This window comes from Cherax quadricarinatus, chromosome 40, assembly GCF_038502225.1.
Source record: "Cherax quadricarinatus isolate ZL_2023a chromosome 40, ASM3850222v1, whole genome shotgun sequence".
NCBI lineage: Eukaryota > Metazoa > Arthropoda > Malacostraca > Decapoda > Parastacidae > Cherax > Cherax quadricarinatus.
The window spans coordinates 6,520,637-6,538,744 of NC_091331.1; positions in this window are offsets into that span (position 1 = coordinate 6,520,637).

The window sequence follows — 18,108 nt, forward strand, 5'->3', positions numbered from 1 at the left end:
ATTCATTTAATATGTAAGGATATTACTCTTTTTAACTGTAAATATTATTTTGCTTGTTAGCCATTAGCCCTTTCACTGTTGGTGCCGTAGTACTATGGTTGCAAGCCAGTGTTGGTGCCATAGTATTATACCAAGATTCTAGTAGCTTCAAATCTAGTGGGAGAAAGTTGGTAGACCTACATGGGGGAGAATGGGTCTGCGTGGTCAGTGTGCACAGTATAAAAAAAAATTCTGCAGCATGCAGTGCATAATGAGAAAAAAGTCCATGTTTTTGGTTTAAGATGCTGACTGAGGTGTATTTTAGTATGGGATTTATGGTTGTATTCTCGTTTTCTTGGTCTCGTTTGATAGAATGGAAGATATGTGTATTACAGAAATAGAAGATTTTGATTGGTTTCATGATAAGTACCTTGAAATTGAGCTCAAAGTAGTGGAAATGTTCGATTTTTGTCGATGTTCAAGAGTGGACAAATGACATCACCATCCAATACATGTCCTACTGGTCAGTCCAATATGCAGTCACGAATGGGTTGACATTATTTATACAATTATTACAATAATGCAGTAGTCGGCATGACAGTAAATCTTTTATTTTTTGTGTGAATAAAAAATATAAATGGAAAGCAAGAGTAATATAAGAGGGGCCTGGAAACATGACTAATGAAGATGGAAAATGTTATTTTAGGGCCAGGAATGTCTGCAGTGTTTATTCTGGACCCTATTTTCAAATTGGCATCTTTTGAAATTTGGGTAAAATTGGTCAAATTGCCAATTTCTGACCACTTTATTGGGTAGTTGAAATCGGTAAATGGGCAGTTTCTTGTGCTCGGTCAATAGAACAAATGGAGTTCTAAAGAAATAGCTACAAGTTTGGTCGACTGGAATAATGGAATTGGCCGAAAATAGGGCTCGAAGTGGGTGAAATCGATGATGCGTATATATCGCTGTGACCACTAAATTCGCGAGAGCGTAATTCCATGAGTTTTCCATCAAATTTAGTACTTTTGGCGTCATTACTATCGGGAAAAGATTCTCTATCATTTCACAAGAAAAAAAATTAAACTCTTCGACACGGAGAGCAAGTTTCTAAGCAGGGGTCTCGACAGTGAAAGGGTTAAGTAACCATGTAAGTTACCAGAATAAGGCAGGATCAAATATGAAGCAGCTCTGCAAACACTAGTTGTTGGCTAGCTTGCTGCTTCATGTAAACATAGCCAGCCATTTTTCTAAGTTTACATTGGCTAGTTTATATTTTGAAGAGTAAGAAAAGGATGTGCATAACAGTTGAGCTATAGATTAGGCACTAAATATAATTTTTTTTTTAAATTACCTCAAGACAATATAGTCAGTAATGGGCGATTGACTAAGGCCCTTATTAAATTTCAAAGTAATTCTGTACCTTTATTGTATAACTTGGAACTGGAAGAAGAGTAAATTAGTTGCAATGAATTGGAAGATAATATAGGCCTTGTAGTACACTTGAGTGTTTTTATTGTTTACATATGATAAATTATTGTGTACTTGCTGTAAGTATGATAGAGTATCTTCAAATGACAGCTGGAAGTGATATATTGTTCCAGCCATATTTAATTATTTACTTGCATAATTATTTTTTGTGAATAATTATCTAGATCAGTGGTCCTCAACCTTCCTACACAAGTGGGTCACATTTGATGGTGAAATGTGTGATAAGGGCTGCACGGTATAGTGTGGAACCTAAACAAAGTGAATTCGTAATTTCACATGAGGGCCACATCCATTTCTTAGAAGGGCCACATGTGACCTGTTGGCTGTAAGTTGAGGACTCCTGGTCTAGGTAATTAATATTTGCATTTACCTACAAAAAAGTAAAAAACGGCTTGGCATTTATTAAAATGGAATTCAATATTTTTTTTCATTTATGAGTTCTCGTGTAATACAAAGAAAGCCTGGAGAAAGCTGGATATGTTATTTGAATACACTTGAAACTTGTAATATGCAAAACATGCAAGAATTACAACATTAATGTTCCATAGACCTGCTCAGGTAACCTGTAACATGCAGAACATGGAAATGTTGGAGCATTCACATTTATTAGAAGTTATGCCATTCTTCCTAATTTAATAATTTTCTCGCTTGTTTTTTTCTTCCTCTCTATTTACAGTAATGTACATCACAGTGTCTTCACTGACTGGTAAAGGCTACCTTTACTGTAGGTATTATAATTTAGTTTATACATAAATCAAAATTTACCTTCATTAAAGTTACAGTATTTTTATTAATGATATTTTTAAGCCATTACTTGGCATAGTCAGGCACTGATTGACCCCTATGGGTTTAGTGCTTCCTCATAAATTAATAATAATAATACTTGCCATGGTAGTACAGTGGAATTACTGGACATTGAAAAAATATTCTTATTCAAAAAAAAAAAAATATTAAAAATTCAGGAACAGCATCTGAAACTTTAATTCTTTTGTGTTGCATTCAGGTATGCTAATTTTGATTAAAATGTGCTAGGCTGTACAGATTTTTGAGCCTCTGGAATTTTTTTTAGATATTCTTAAGTACTATATTTTTTGTTGGGTTTGTTGTGGACAGCACATTTACATTTTCTTATGGATTGTGCACAGCTTTTAGATATATATATATATATCTACCTAAATATTTTCTCATTTTTTCAGTTTTTCTTATAAACTAACATATCACCTTATTTGTAAACATTCTTTGTGCTGCATTATCAAAACATTATTATAGGTCATGGCTGAAATAGTATAGTTCCATTTCACCAAGCCTTTAGGTCTTACATACAACCTCTCTAGAAAGTTTTGTATAAAAAGCATTTGTCATCTTAATTTTCACGTTCATGTTTTCCATTTGCAAGTCTGTTGATATAGCCTGTCTAAAACTGTATCTGAGACAAGTCCATATTTATAAATATAGAATAACAAAAGCTAGATGATTTTTATTAACATATCCATTACAAATTTTTTCTATGGAGTCAAGTTATGTCATTTAGTTTTTTTTTTATCAGTGTGGCAGTCTAGGCGCTGTGACAGTGCTCTAATTCTACAGTTTTGGACAGTTTATTTACCTTCATTTGGATGGTAAATGAAGGCTCCATTTTATTTAAAACCAATTAAAGATTTTAAAACTTAATAAAAAGTACAGATTTACTGACTAATATTGTGCACCATTTCTGTTGAAATTAGGAATGACAAGTACTAGTGGATTTGCTATCCAAAATTTTCTATTTGGTCTCTATGCTAAAATTTGTTAGCTAAAAGTTGCTAACCAAATGTTGTAATAGAAATGCTGTAAATAATAGTTTATCAATTTTAGTTTTATGAAGGTCTAATACACTGCCATATGATGGGTATTTTATTTTGCTTTAGGGAGGAAGAGCTTGTGATCTTGCATGCATTTACAAGGTTGCTGCGAGGCAGGTAATTTGACTTTCTCAGCTTTAGTGGCAAGTATATGAAAGCTGTGGAATTCATTTATATTGCTACATTCTGGTTGCTCTGCTGAGAACAGTTCTATTAGGGGATTCTGAAGGCAAATTACAAAAGATTGGTGGTTGAATTTGGGTGGGTATGTAAAAGAAGAAAATTTAAAGTGAACATAGAAAAAGCAATGTAATGAGCGTAACTAAAAGTCCGGGCAAAGATAATTTGATTATCAAATTAGGAGGAGTGAGGATAGCAGAAGTGGATGTATTTATGTATTTGAGAGTGAACATAGCAGATGGGTGTATGAAAGATGAGATGAATCACAATAGATGAGGGATGGGGGGGGGGGAGGTTGAGTGGTGTGTTGAATCTATGGAGGCAAACAAGGGAATGTACCACAGTATAGTGGAACCAGCACGTTTATGTGGATGTGAGTCATGGGTTTTGATTGCTGCAATGAAAAGATGTCTAGAAGCAGTGGAAATGTTACGTTTGAGAGAAATGTGTAGTGTGAATATCATGTAGAGAATTTGGAGAGTAGAAATTTAAAGGTGATGTGGGGTGACCAAGGGTATAATTCAGAGCTGAGGAGGGGTTGTCAAGGTGGTTTGGGCATGTAGAAAAGATGAACAAGGATTGGTTGATGAAGAGGTGGTATAAATTTGGGGTAGGGAGGGAGGGTGGGCATGGCCTGAGCATCCAGCAGGCTTGTGTGAGCATATTAGTTAGGAGTTATTGGAAGCAAGTGGTTTTTAATGGATATACTGTTGGAATGTGAACGGGGTAACTTTCATGGAGCTATTCTGGGAAACCAGTTAACCAAGTCCTGGAGGTGGGAAGGGCAGTACCTGTACTCTGAAGGAGGGCTGGGGCTGTACCAAGTTTTTGCCTACACCGATACCGATTCCATCAATATCGGTATGGGCAAAAACTGGTTCAAGTGCTTTAATGGAGTGGGATACGCAGCTGTTGTTTCTTAATTGTATGAGTCAAGAGCACTTGGAGTTGACCATCATTTTCACAGCTAAGTAATGTACATTCCTTGTTACTTATATCATCATTCCTTTCATAGTCTTTTGTCTCATTTGTTAGTCTCAGGCTTCTAAAGTATAATGCAATCTATTCAGAGCATTGATTCCTTAGATGCTCTCATCCACATTTAACACTGGCTGTTTGGATTTCAACAAACAGAGGGTGGCCATTTTTAGCAGTGGCAAGATTACTGATATTTTCTTCATCTAATGAACATGTATGGCAGGTAAATCTTAAAAACTTTTACTTCCATTCAGTACATGCCTACTTATATTTTCCTGTGTGCTTAAAAGTTGTTAATCATATTTCCTTTCCAACCTAGGAGGCTTGGCCTAAGACAGGGCTGTGAGGAAGATAGTCCCCAGAGCTAATAACAGATAACAGTACCTTTCCATTTCCAACAGTTACTGGTTCATGATTAATAATCAGCATATTGTTCAGTCCAGCTGCAGTTGCATTTCTGATTATCCTCTTTCCATCTGTTGGTTGTTGGAAATGGTACTCTTGTGACTATGTATTAGACACTTGACTTAATCGTGGAGAGGTAACCAGTGCATGTTAGGATTGTCAAGTTTAGATAAGTTGAAACATTTTTTGATATATTGTCCTGCTCAGAGAGTACAAGGACACATCTAGACACAGTTACACTGCTGTTTGAAAGTCCCTCCTTTAAGGCTCACACAAATTGATTTAACGCACCAACTACGACTTCCTCCTTTCACCCTCATGGTTTCCCTCCATGTTTGCTCTCTAGCACTCTTTTGTTATGCAACACTGAGTAACCCACTGAGGTTTAATATTTTCTGTGAATGTACTTCCAAAATTATTACGCCCACTGAGACTACCTTGAACAATGTCCATAACTGTTATATATATTTTTTTTACCTACTTCCCAATTCTTGTTCAAAGTCCTCCTGCTGGACCTCCAATGTAGACAGCTCTAAACACACCACCTCAGTGCAACTGAGGAGCTATTAGATGACCATAAAGTTCTGCATATGCTGCTTACCTCAACCTTAACTTTGATTTTCAAGTCGGAACCAATCAAAAGCTGCAAATCGCAAATTCCACCCCTTCACAGTTGGCTGATATGCTGCGCTTGATTAAATTTGAGGCACTTTTTCCTCGCATGGTTGTTTATTAGATGATGATATTCTCTAAACTGAAACCTAATGACACATTCGTAATGGCACCAATCATGATTTTGCAAGCAGTCTCCACCTCCTTGTATTAATTCTGAGATAGTTCTTCAGTGATATCTTCATCTTTAAATGAGATGCATCCTTTAACCCTTTCAGAGATGGTGCCGTATTAGTACGCCTTGTGCATCAGGGTTGGTGCCGTAAATTCTAGCGCTTTAAATCTAGCGAGAGAAAGCTGGTAGGCCTACATATGAAAAAATTGGTCTGCATGGTCAGTGTGCGCAGTATAAAAAAAATCCTGACGCACACAGTGCATAAAGAGAAAAAACAACGCCAACCGTCTTTTCGGTTTAAAACAGTGACTTTGCAGTGTATTTTCGTATGGTATTTATGGTTGTATTCTTGTTTTCTTGTTCTCATTTCAAATACCTTGAAATTGAGCTCAAAGTAGCAAAAATGTTTGATTTTTGCTGATGTTCAAGAGTAAACAAATCATGCCCCTTGTCCAATACATGTCAATAGGCGAGTCTAATATTCTTTCACAAGTGTGCTGATATTATTTATACAGTTATTACAATGATGTAGTAGTATACATAACAGTAAATCTTCAATTTTTTGTGAGAATAAAAATTGAAAATGGAAAGCAAGAGTAATGTAAGAGGGGCCTGGAGATGTGACTAATGAACAGATAAAATGTTATTTTAGTGCCAGGAATGTCTTGTTTATTCTGGACCCTATTTTGTAATTGGCATCTTTTGAAATTTGTGTGAAATTGGCCAAATTGCCAATTTCTGACCATTTTATTGGGTAATTGAAATTGGTAAATGGATGGTTTCTTGTACTCAATAGAACAAATGGAGTTCTAGCGAAATAGCTACGATTTTAGTCAACTGGAACATTGGAATTGGCCAAAAATAGGGCTCAGTGGGTGAAATCACCAATGCATAAATATTGTCGAGACCACTAACTTCACAAGAGCATAATTCTGTAAGTTTTCCATCAAATTTCATACTTTTGGTGGCATTACAATTGGAAAAAGATTCTCTCAAAATTTCACAAGAAATTTTTTTTTTGTTGAAAAATTTTCAACTCTCAGAACGAGTTTGGGAGATGGCCTGTCAACTCTGAAAGTGTTAATGGAGAAGTGCATGATGTATGGCTGGGCTAAAATCTTCCAGTAAACCTGGCAACCATCTTGTATTCTCATATTCCCCAGTGACCTGAATTTTCAGTGCCATCTTCTGGTATAATTTCTTGCAAGAGACATGAAACTGCCATCTTTCTTTCAGCGCACCGGCCATATCCCACCGAGGAAGGGTGGCCCAAAAGGAAAAACGAAAGTTTTTTCTTTTACATTTAGTAATATATACAGGAGAAGGGGTTACTAGCTCCTTGCTTCTGGCATTTTAGCCGCCTTGTACAACACGCATGGCTTACGGAGGAACAATTCTGTTCCACTTCCCCATGGAAAAGAAATCTTTATAAATAGCGCTGATTAGTTTAACCCCTTGACTGTCGCAACCCCCAATCCTGAGGTGTCCCCTGGTGTCACAAAATTTAAAAAAAAAAAAAAAAAAAAAAAAATTCTTATGAAATGATAGAGAATCTTTTCCCAATGGTAATGACACCAAAAAAATGAAATTTGATGGAAAACTGATGGAATTACGCTCGCGAAGTTAGCGACCTCGGTGATATTTACAAATCGGTGATTTTGCCCGCTTTGAGCCCTATTTTCAGCTAATTCCATTGTTCCAGTCGACCAAACTCATAGCTATTTCTTTAGAACTCCATTTTTTCTATCGATTGAGTACAAGAAACTGCCCATTTACTGATCTGAACTACCCAATATTACTATTGCTTTTTATTCATACAATAAAATAACGTGTTCAGAAATTTGCAATTTGGCCAATTTCATGAAAATTAAAAAATATGACAATTTCAAAATAAGGTCCAGAATGAACAATGCAGACATTCCTGGCTCTAAAACAGCATTTTCTTTGTTCATCAGTCACGTCTCCAAGCCCCTCTGATATTACTCTTGCTTTCTATTTTTAGTTTTTATTCAGTCAAAAAATAGAAGATTTACTGTTATGCAGACTTCTGCAATATTGTAATACTTGTACAAATAATATCAACCCATTTATTGGACAATGACATCATTTGTTTACTTTTGAACATTGGCAAAAATCAAACATTTCTCCTACTTTGAGCTCCATTTCCAGGTTCTTTTTACAGTAAAACCAATCAAAATCACCTCCAAATCTATAATATGTTTTCATTCTATCAAATGTTACCAAGAAAACGAGAATACAACCATAAATACTATACGAAAATAGACCACAAAGTCGGCATTTTAATTAAAATAAAAACAGTTGGAGTTTTTTTTTTTCATTATGCACAGCATGCTCCAGGATTTTTTTTATATGGTGCACACTGACCACACAGACCCATTCTCTCACATGTGGGCCTACCAGCTTTCTCCAGCTTGATTTGAAGCCGCTAGAATTTGAGTACGTGTATACGTATATACGTCAAACATGGTACCTCGTAAGACGTATATATACGACCGAAACAGTCAAAGGGTTAAAGGGGCGTCTCCCTGCCATTACGATTTTTTAACTAAATGGTAGTTAAAGACTATGAAGCAGTTTGTGTTTAAGAGCATTCTGTAGGAGAAATTATTCATGAATAACTGGAAGGTAAGATATTCACACAAAACATATTATTTTCAAAATGTGCAGAATTATTAAAAAATTAGGGGACATAAATTTCTATTTATTTTGAAAAGCCCCTGGCTATGTAGAGCATTTTCAGTAGACTTAAACCTGGAATCTAAAACAACTTGGCACTGTATAGTTGAAGTTAGATTATTTGAATGCTAAGCTTAATAAGCTTTATGATTATCTTATGTATTCAAAACTTCATATTAACCCTTAAACTGTCCAAACATTGATCTACGTTTTCACGCGTAGTGCTCCGACCTTGATTTTCTCCATAAAGCGTGTAAAAAAACGTAGATCTACGTTCAGAGCTCTATGCGAGCGAACGTAGATCTACGGTTGGACAGTTTAAGGGTTAAAACATTAATATTAATATGAGAGTATGTAATACAAGAAAAAAGATAATTTTAATTAAAGTATAATAATTGTCAGTGGGTTTAGCACATTTTTGTGAACATTGCAGCATATTATTATTATAATCAAAAGAAGCGCTAAACTGCAAGGGTTATACAGTGCCATTCCTCTTCAAGGGGGGCTCCTTGGCGTGGTGAAGAGGCTCTTGGTCTGAGGAATTAGACCTGTCGGTCTACTTCCTCAGACCAAACCTAATTACCCCCCAATCCCCCGTTCCCTATCCCATCCTCCCCTTTTTCCTTTCCTCCTCCTCCTCCCCACCCCTCCCTTTTGCCCTTCCTTTTTGGCCTTTTTTTTTTTTTTTTTTTTTTCACAGGCATGCTAGTTCCTAGGTAGGGGAAAGGGTACCGGGGTCCATCTCATTCCGTTGAGGTTCTTGGCTGTGGCGTAGTTTGCCGTGGAATCTGGATTGCCTGGGGATGTCCTGATCCCTCTCCGGTATCCCGGAGGGTGGCTTTGGGTGTCTCTCGGGTGATGGGTGTATCTCTGGAAGCCACCTTTCGGATTCCGGGGGTGGTGGCCGAAGGAGGTATGCTTTGTGGCGGATTTCCGGCCGCCCTCTCTTTTGTCCACCGAGGTAGCTCGGCAGATGTGAGGTTGCTATCCCGGATTGCCGGTTTACTGGCATGATGGGTAGGGTATGGCACGGGTTCCATGCTGCATCTGCGCTACTTGCGGTGCTGAGGTCCTCTTGGGAGCGGAGGGAGATTTCTGGCCCTTTCATTCCTCCTAGGAACTATCCCTCCCCGGTCCCCCCTTCTTTTATTCTTTTTTTTATTTTTATTTTCTTTTCTTCTTTCTTTTTTTTTCTTAAAAACAAAAAGAAAGAAGTAACCTAACCATGGCAGCCCTAGTCCTTGAACCTGCTACCCCCAGGCCCCTTCTTGATACCGCACCCCGTTCTGACCCCGCCTCGTCTTTGGACCACTCTTCGGACACTTCTCATTCCTCTGTACCTCTTGCCGGTGCTGTTTCCTCACCCGCTTCAGGTACTGAGGCCTCGACTGACTCCTTCGATTTATCTGACCTTCGCTCTCCTCTGACTATGCTTCCGGCCTCTCCCTCTACGGTGCGGCAATTTTTGAATCGCCGGCCCGTTCCACGTCGGACCAACTCTGGTCCCACGCCTAAACGACGACAATTACCTGCTGATGATACTTCTCCACCTTCTCGTTCTTCTCAGAAAAGATCGACACGTCCTTCACTACCTTTCCACGCTCAGTTTCAGACTGTACAATGGACTAAATTCTTCACTTTACGACCGACTTCCTCTACTGCCTATCTTTCTGACCACAGTATTGGCAAGGCACTCCTACGCCATGTTGGTAAAGATATTTCTTTTCATGCTCTTAAGAGCGGTACGCGCATCGTCACCGTACAGAATGCTACCCAGGCTCATGAGCTTTCTCGTCTTTCCCATATCGATACTGTTCCTGTAACTATTGAAAAGCATCATTCCCTCAATTCTTGTAGTGGTACCATCATTCTGCCCCATACCATAGTTCAACAAAATTTCCAGACATGTGGCACTGACATTCTTGAACAGCTGGAACTCCAAGATCTCCCAATCCTCAAGGTAGACACTTACGTTCTTCCTGCCCGCTGGCGGAGACGATACCCTAGCAATGTGGCTCGTTTAACTTTTGACAGCCGTGAACTCCCATCCTCAGTTTATGTAGCAGGACATCGGTTACAAGTTCGAAAGGTGATCCCTACACCGCAACAGTGTAGAAATTGCTGGCGATTTGGCCATCCAGCGAAATATTGCAGATCTATCGCCGAATGCCCAGTCTGTGGTGCTGATGACCATTCTAATACGTCTTGCAATCGACCTCCCTCTTGCCTTAATTGTCATGAGGCTCACCCTTCGTACTCTCGCCGTTGTCAAGTCTACTTAAACGAGCGGGAAATCCGTTACCTCAAAGAGGCAGAAGGTCTCCCTTATGCCATGGCAGTTTCTCATCTCCGCCTCCAAGGGAGACTACCTCGTGTTTCTTATTCCCGTGTTTCAAAACGTCCCCCCACTTCTGGTATCCCATCTTCTGCACCCACCTCTGTGGTTACCTCTCCCATAGTCACTCCTGTAGCTAATTCTTTTGCTGTCCTCGGCTCAGACGTCCCTACTTCAACGTCTCAGTCTGATCTTGCTTCTTCGTGTTCTCTCTCACAAGCCTCAGTAGCGACGAGATCTCGTATGACACCTCCTCCCAATCGTCCCTCTACTTCTCAAAAGTCAAAAAAAGGTCCGTTAACACCTCCTACCCATCTTCCACCTCCTCATTTTCCCTTCCCTGTCTCTGTACCTGGTTCTCCCCCTCTCACTGGCTCTGTTACAAGTGTAGAGGTTCACCCTCCTCCTCGTACTGTACCTTCCTCCCCTGTTCCCTCCCAAGTTTCTTCCTCTTCTGCCACCTCCCAGGTTTCTGCCTCTTCTGTCCCCTTCCACGCTTCTCCAGTTCCCTCCACCCTTCCGTCCCCCCCTACCTTGGTACAGTCCATTACAGTTCCAATCTTTACTCATCCTCCCCCTACCATTTCCAATATTGTCTCCCATACGACGTCTCTGAATTCTGAAACACTTGAAGCAATCTCTGAATATATTGCAGAGACCAAACCATCAATGGACACTGATCCACCCTCCGCTCCTTCTCTCTCCTCTACTCCATCTGCGCAACTCCTTTCTTCACAGCGCACCGTTCCTTCGCTGCTTGAACGTTTTCCACTGCCTCCGCATGTGGACTTTTCTAACCCCTCTAGTCCATAGGAACCCTTACCTGCGGATTTCAGGTATCTTTATCATTGCCAATCATGGCCTATTTACAGTGGAATATACGCGGCCTCAGGGGTAATCGGGGTGAGCTTCAGATGTTACTCTCCCAGTTTTCCCCTGTTGGTGTTTGCTTACAGGAACCAAAATTACACTCTGCTGTTATCTCTCCCATCTCAGGCTATAATTTATTGTATTCTTCAGATCCTTTTCCTGATGGGACCTTTAATGAAAGTGCCCTTCTTCTACGCACTGATATTCCGTACCATCAGCTATTTGTTCGTACTTCGCTGCATTACACAGCAGCCCGTATCCACTTGCATAGGTGGTATACGCTCTGTTCTTTATATCTCTCTCCTTCTCGGGCATTATCTATTCCGGATATTGCCTTTCTTGTTTCGTCATTACCACCACCGATTCTGTTACTTGGTGATTTTAATGCCCACCATTTCCTCTGGGGGGGGGTCTCACTGTGATTCCCGTGGCATTCAGTTAGAGGCTTTTCTTGCCACCCACCCCCTCCATGTTTTAAATACAGGTACTCACACCCATTTTGATCCTCGGACTCACACTCTCTCTTGCATCGATCTCTCAGTCTGCTCTTCCTCCGCCGCATTAGACTTCACTTGGTCTGTTCTTCTGGACTTACATGACAGCGATCATTTCCCAATCATTCTTACTTCCCCTTCATATTCACCACCTCTTCGCATCCCACGCTGGCAATTTGATCAGGCAAATTGGAACCTTTACTCACACCTAACTGTTTTTAGAGAGGTTCCTTCTTCGTCCTCCATCGATGAGCTTTTACACCTCTTCTCGTCCTCCGTTTTAACCGCAGCTTCTCATTCTATACCCCAAACTTCGGGCAGGCATTCTCAGAAATGCGTGCCTTGGTGGTCTCCTGCTTGTGCTCGTGCAGTACGTTTGAAACGCGCTGCATGGGGCAGGTACCGGTACAATAGAACCACAGAGAGACTTCTTGAATTTAAGCAGAAGCGTGCGATCGCTCGCCGTGTCATCCGTGACGCTAAACGCACTTGCTGGCGAGATTATGTCTCCACCATCACCTCTGCTTCCTCTATGAGTGCAGTCTGGAAAAAAGTACGAAAACTGAGTGGTAAATATTCTCCTGACCCGGCTCCTGTTCTGCGGGTTGCCGGTGTTGATATAGCAAACCCACTAGATGTTGCCAATGAAATTGGCAATCATCTGGTCCGTATTTCTCAGGGACTCCATCTATGCCCCTCATTTCTTTCCTCAAAGTCTGCCAGAGAGTTAGCACCCTTGGACTTTTCTTCTCTCAGAGAAGAACAGTATAATGTGCCTTTTACACTTCAAGAACTGGAGGCAACACTCTCAGCTTGCCGATCATCGGCAGCTGGGCCCGACGACATTCATATTCGTATGCTACAACATTTACATCAGTCAGCCCTTGCAGTCCTATTACGCCTTTACAATCTTATTTGGTCACAAGGAGTTCTTCCACAGCTGTGGAAATCCGCCATTGTTCTCCCTTTCCGCAAACCAGGCACTACGGGACATGAAACCTCCCACTATCGTCCCATTGCTCTTACCAGTGCAGTTTGCAAAGTGATGGAACGCCTAGTAAATAGACGTTTAGTGTGGTATTTAGAGACACACAACAGTCTCTCCACTCGTCAATATGGCTTTCGTAAGGGACGTTCTACCATAGACCCCTTACTACGCTTGGATACGTATGTTCGTAATGCCTTTGCGAATAACCACTCAGTTATTGCCATATTTTTTGACCTTGAGAAGGCATATGACACAACTTGGAGGTATAATATTTTAGCCCAAGCCCACTCCTTAGGCCTTCGAGGCAATCTACCATCCTTCCTTAAGAACTTTTTAACTGACAGGCATTTCCGTGTTCGGGTTAATAATGTGCTCTCCCCGGACTTTATCCAAGCTGAAGGTGTCCCCCAGGGATGTGTTCTGAGCACAACACTTTTTCTCCTTGCTATTAATGATTTGGCCTCTAGTCTTCCATCAAATATTTGGTCATCACTCTATGTTGATGACTTCGCTATTGCCTGTGCAGGCGCTGACTGTCACCTTATTACAGTTTCTCTCCAGCATGCAGTCGACCGTGTTTCCAATTGGGCCACCACACGTGGGTTTAAATTTTCCAGCACTAAAACCCACCAAATTACTTTCACTAGACGCTCTGTCATCTCCGATCATCCTTTGTACCTCTATGGCTCCCGTATCCCTGAACGTGATAGTCAAGTTTCTGGGCCTCCTCTTTGATCGTAGGTTATCCTGGAAACCTCACATTACCTCTCTGAAGGCAACTTGCCACAGCCGGCTGAACCTCCTTAAAACCCTTGCTCATCTTTCATGGGGAGCTGATCGTCGAACCCTCCTTCGCCTACATTCCACCCTTATCTTATCGAAACTTGATTATGGTGACCAGATCTATTCAGCGGCATCTCCTGCTACTCTCTCTAGCCTTAACCCCATTCATCACCAAGGATTACGTTTATGCCTTGGTGCTTTTCGCTCTTCCCCTGTCGAGAGCCTCTATGCAGAAGCGAACGTTCCATCCTTATCCGATCGCCGTGATGCCCATTGCCTTCGCTACTATGTACGCTCTCATGATCTCCGCAATCCTTCCATTTATAGAATGGTCACTGATATTAGTAGACATTCTTTATTTGTTCGCCGCCCCTGTTTACTCCGTCCCTTCTCTCTTCGCCTTCATTCGCTCTTGTCTTCTCTTCAATTACCACCTTTCTATGTACATGTAGCATCTCACTTTTCCCTACCCCCCTGGGAAGTTCCAGCTGTTCGAGTCTGTTCTTTCTCTCTCCCTTGCTCGAAAGCCCAACTGTCTACGGTCGCTTCCCGCTCTCATTTTCTTGACCACTTTCACTCTCATTCTCATGCCATTGCTGTGTACACAGATGGCTCTAAGTCTTCTGATGGCGTAGGATTCGCAGCAGTGTTTCCGGACAGCGTCGTACAAGGGCATTTACTATCTTCGGCTAGTATTTTTACTGCTGAATTGTATGCCATCCTTACAGCACTTATCCGTATTGCATCTATGCCTGTGTCATCATTTGTGGTTGTCTCAGACTCCCTTAGTGCTTTACAGGCTATACAGAAATTTGATACACCTCACCCCTTAGTCCTCCGTATCCAACTTTGGCTACGCCGCATCTTTACCAAGCATAAAGATATTGTTTTTTGTTGGGTCCCTGGTCATGTTGACGTACAGGGCAATGAACAGGCAGACACTGCTGCGCGGTCAGCAGTACATGACCTACCAGTTTCATGTAGAGGTATTCCATTTATGGACTATTTTGCTGCAATATCTTCCCAACTTCACACCCGTTGGCAACAACGTTGGTCTACTATGCTCGGCAACAAACTTCAATCTATTAAACCGAGTATAGGTTACTGGCCGTCTTCTTATCACCAGTGTCGAGGTTGGGAGACTACTCTCTCCCGTCTTCGCATTGGCCATACTCGTCTTACTCATGGATATCTCATGGAGAGGCGCCCTGCTCCTCTCTGTGAGAATTGCCAAGTTCCATTATCAGTCAGCCACATTCTGTTGGACTGCCCACTTTATCAACGAGCACGCAGAATTTACCTCCATCGTCGTCTTCGCTCTGCTGCTCTCTCTTTACCTTCCCTTCTCGCTGATGGACCCACCTTTCATCCAGACTCTCTCATTGACTTTTTGACAACAACTGACTGACTTCACAAATTCTGATACCTTCAGCCCTTTCTACTTCAATCTCTTGCTACCCCCTACCCCCGTACTATCCCCTGCCCCGCTGTTTTCTGTAACCTACTGATCATCCCTCCTCCCTTCTGCCATCCAATACCCTCGCTTCCTTCCCTACCCTGCAGCGCTGTATAGCCCTTGTGGCTTAGCGCTTCTTTTTGATTATAATAATAATAATATTTGACTGTTTCGGTCGTATATGTACGTCTTACGCACCACTGTTTCTGACATATTTATACGCATAAATTCTAGCGGCTTCAAATCAAGCGGGAGAAAGCTGGTAGGCCCACATGCGAGAGAATGGGCCTGTGTGGTCAGTGTGCACCACATAAAAAAGATCCTGCAGCACGCCGACTTTGAGGTGTATTTTCGTATAGTATTTATCGTTGTATTCTCGTTTTCATGGTCTCAGGTGATAAAATGGAAAACATATTACAGAAATAGAGATGATTTTGATTACTTTCACGATGAAAACAACCTTGAAATTGAGCTCTAAGTAGTGGAAATGTTCAATTTTTACCAATGTTCAGGAGTACGCAAATCACACCACACGTGCAATACACTTCAACTGGGGAGTCTAATATTCTTTCACTAGTGCACTGATATTATTTATACCATTTTTACAATAATGCAGTAGTCTGCATAACAGTAAATTTTGTATTTTTTTGTATGAATAAAAATCAATAGAAAGCAATAGTAATATTGGGTAGTTCAGATCAGTAAATGGGCAGTTTCTTGTACTCAACAGATAGACAAAATGGAGTTCTAAAGAAATAGCTATGAGTTTGGTCAACTGGAACAACGGAATTGGCCAAAAACAGGGCTCAAATTCGGCGAAATCGCCAATGCGTATATGTCACCTAGACCGCTAACTTCGCAGGAGCGTAATTCCGCGAGTTTTCGACCAAATTTCATACTTTTGGTGTCATTACCATTGGGAAAAGATTCTCTATCATTTCATAATAATTTTTTTTTTTTTCCAAAAATTTATCGACATAGAATGACAATTTCAGAGAGGGGCCTGCAACAGTCAAAGGGTTAATGTTTTGAAGGTAAATCATATTGATTTTTTTTTTTGTAAAGCTGTAAATAAGTTAGTTTTTAAACTTTCAAGCCTGATGTAAATTTTATATTTATGGTAGCTGTTACAAAGTTAAGAATTTTGTAGTGAAATTGATAATTTCTAACTAATGTAACAGTGAAAGCCCCACTTAAGTTAACTGAATGTTTTGTATTTCTTTGGGGGGAAAGCTGTATAGCCCTTGTGGCTTAGCGCTTCTTTTTTGATTATAATAATAATAAAATTTTGGGGGAAAAAGTGTTGAAAGTCAGACATTTTCTTTAGGTCAACATCATGCACTGTTTAGATTTGTAGCCCTTTGAAATGTTAGTTATTTTTTTTTTTTATTTTTTTAGTTGTTAGTATTTCATTCTACAAATTGCTGTATAAAATCTTTTAATTTTTTTTTTTATCTTTGCTGCATACATTTTGTATATAATGTATTATACAAATTTTAAATTTTCAGGCTAATGAGTGAGCCTATATTAACATTTTTATTGTATGAAGGTCAGTATTGTAAATTAAGAATATTAGTTTTCATATACAGTAGTCTTTTCCAGATGAGTCAATAAGCTGAAAATATAAACAAATCATGATGCTGCCTTAAGGACACAGCATAGAATTTTCTAAGTATGAGAATTATATTTGCTACTAGTGCACACAACATTGAAAGCAAAGTATTGTACAGTATTATATGTAATGTTTGTCACTTGAGCATATGTAAACTGGTAATGTGTATACTGATACTGTCATTTTCAAAGTAATGTTTACACTCCTAATGTCAAGGCATTATTTACCAGTAGTATTATATATGTTTAGGGCAAAATAATTATGACATTCTTATTTGAATTTTTATTAATGTTTGGCATTGTTTTACCAAATCAATATTTTTACCTCATGTAGTTTGAAAAGATCCTATGAATAATTTTTTTAAAATATTTTTCAGGCTGGTGCTCTTTTGACTTAAATCTTACAAACTTCATTACCTTGTATATATATTCCAGTTTGTTTTGTTCCTTTTGATGAATCAAAAATCTAAAGTTTGTTAAGCTCATTAATTTTACTTAGTCTTTCTGTGATCTAGAACATGTGTCCTCAGCGTCACTGTTATTAGTGAATCACCCATGTTACCTTTCCATTATTAATGGAGTTTTAAAGGATTTCAATCCAGTCTATGCCCTTTTACATATCAAGAAAAAACAATTAGCTGGAATCCTACAAACTCATGCTTATGACAATTTTCCAGTACAGTAGAATCTCTTACTCATTTCAGATCTTTTGCCTTCTTATAGACTGTGAAATGTTACTTCTGTAAACACTGAGCCCAGTACTATTGTATATTGGATAAATGTTAACCTTGTTTCATGTAGTGCCTCTAAAAGCTCATGCATTAAGCAAGATGATATTCAACCCCTTTTTACTTCAATAATGGAATCGTATTTTCTTTGAACACTGTAAGGTTTACATACTTTTTGCATTTCACGAGACTTGGACAATTTGAAATTCACTGCCTCTCTTGAACTTTGCATATTTCATGGGCTTTTTAACATTAAAAAGTCATGTATCCTGTCACATTATGCTACTCTTCTATTGTGGAATGTTTTTGCTTTATGTAAGCATTTCAAGGTTCTTAGGCTCCTAATATCATATGCGTACATTTAACCCATAACTAAACATTTTTCTTGACTCTATGCAATCCTAAACATTTAGCTGTATATCTTGATCATGCATTGTTTATCTTTATTAATATATATTACAATCCTCATTTATCAATATTACATGCAT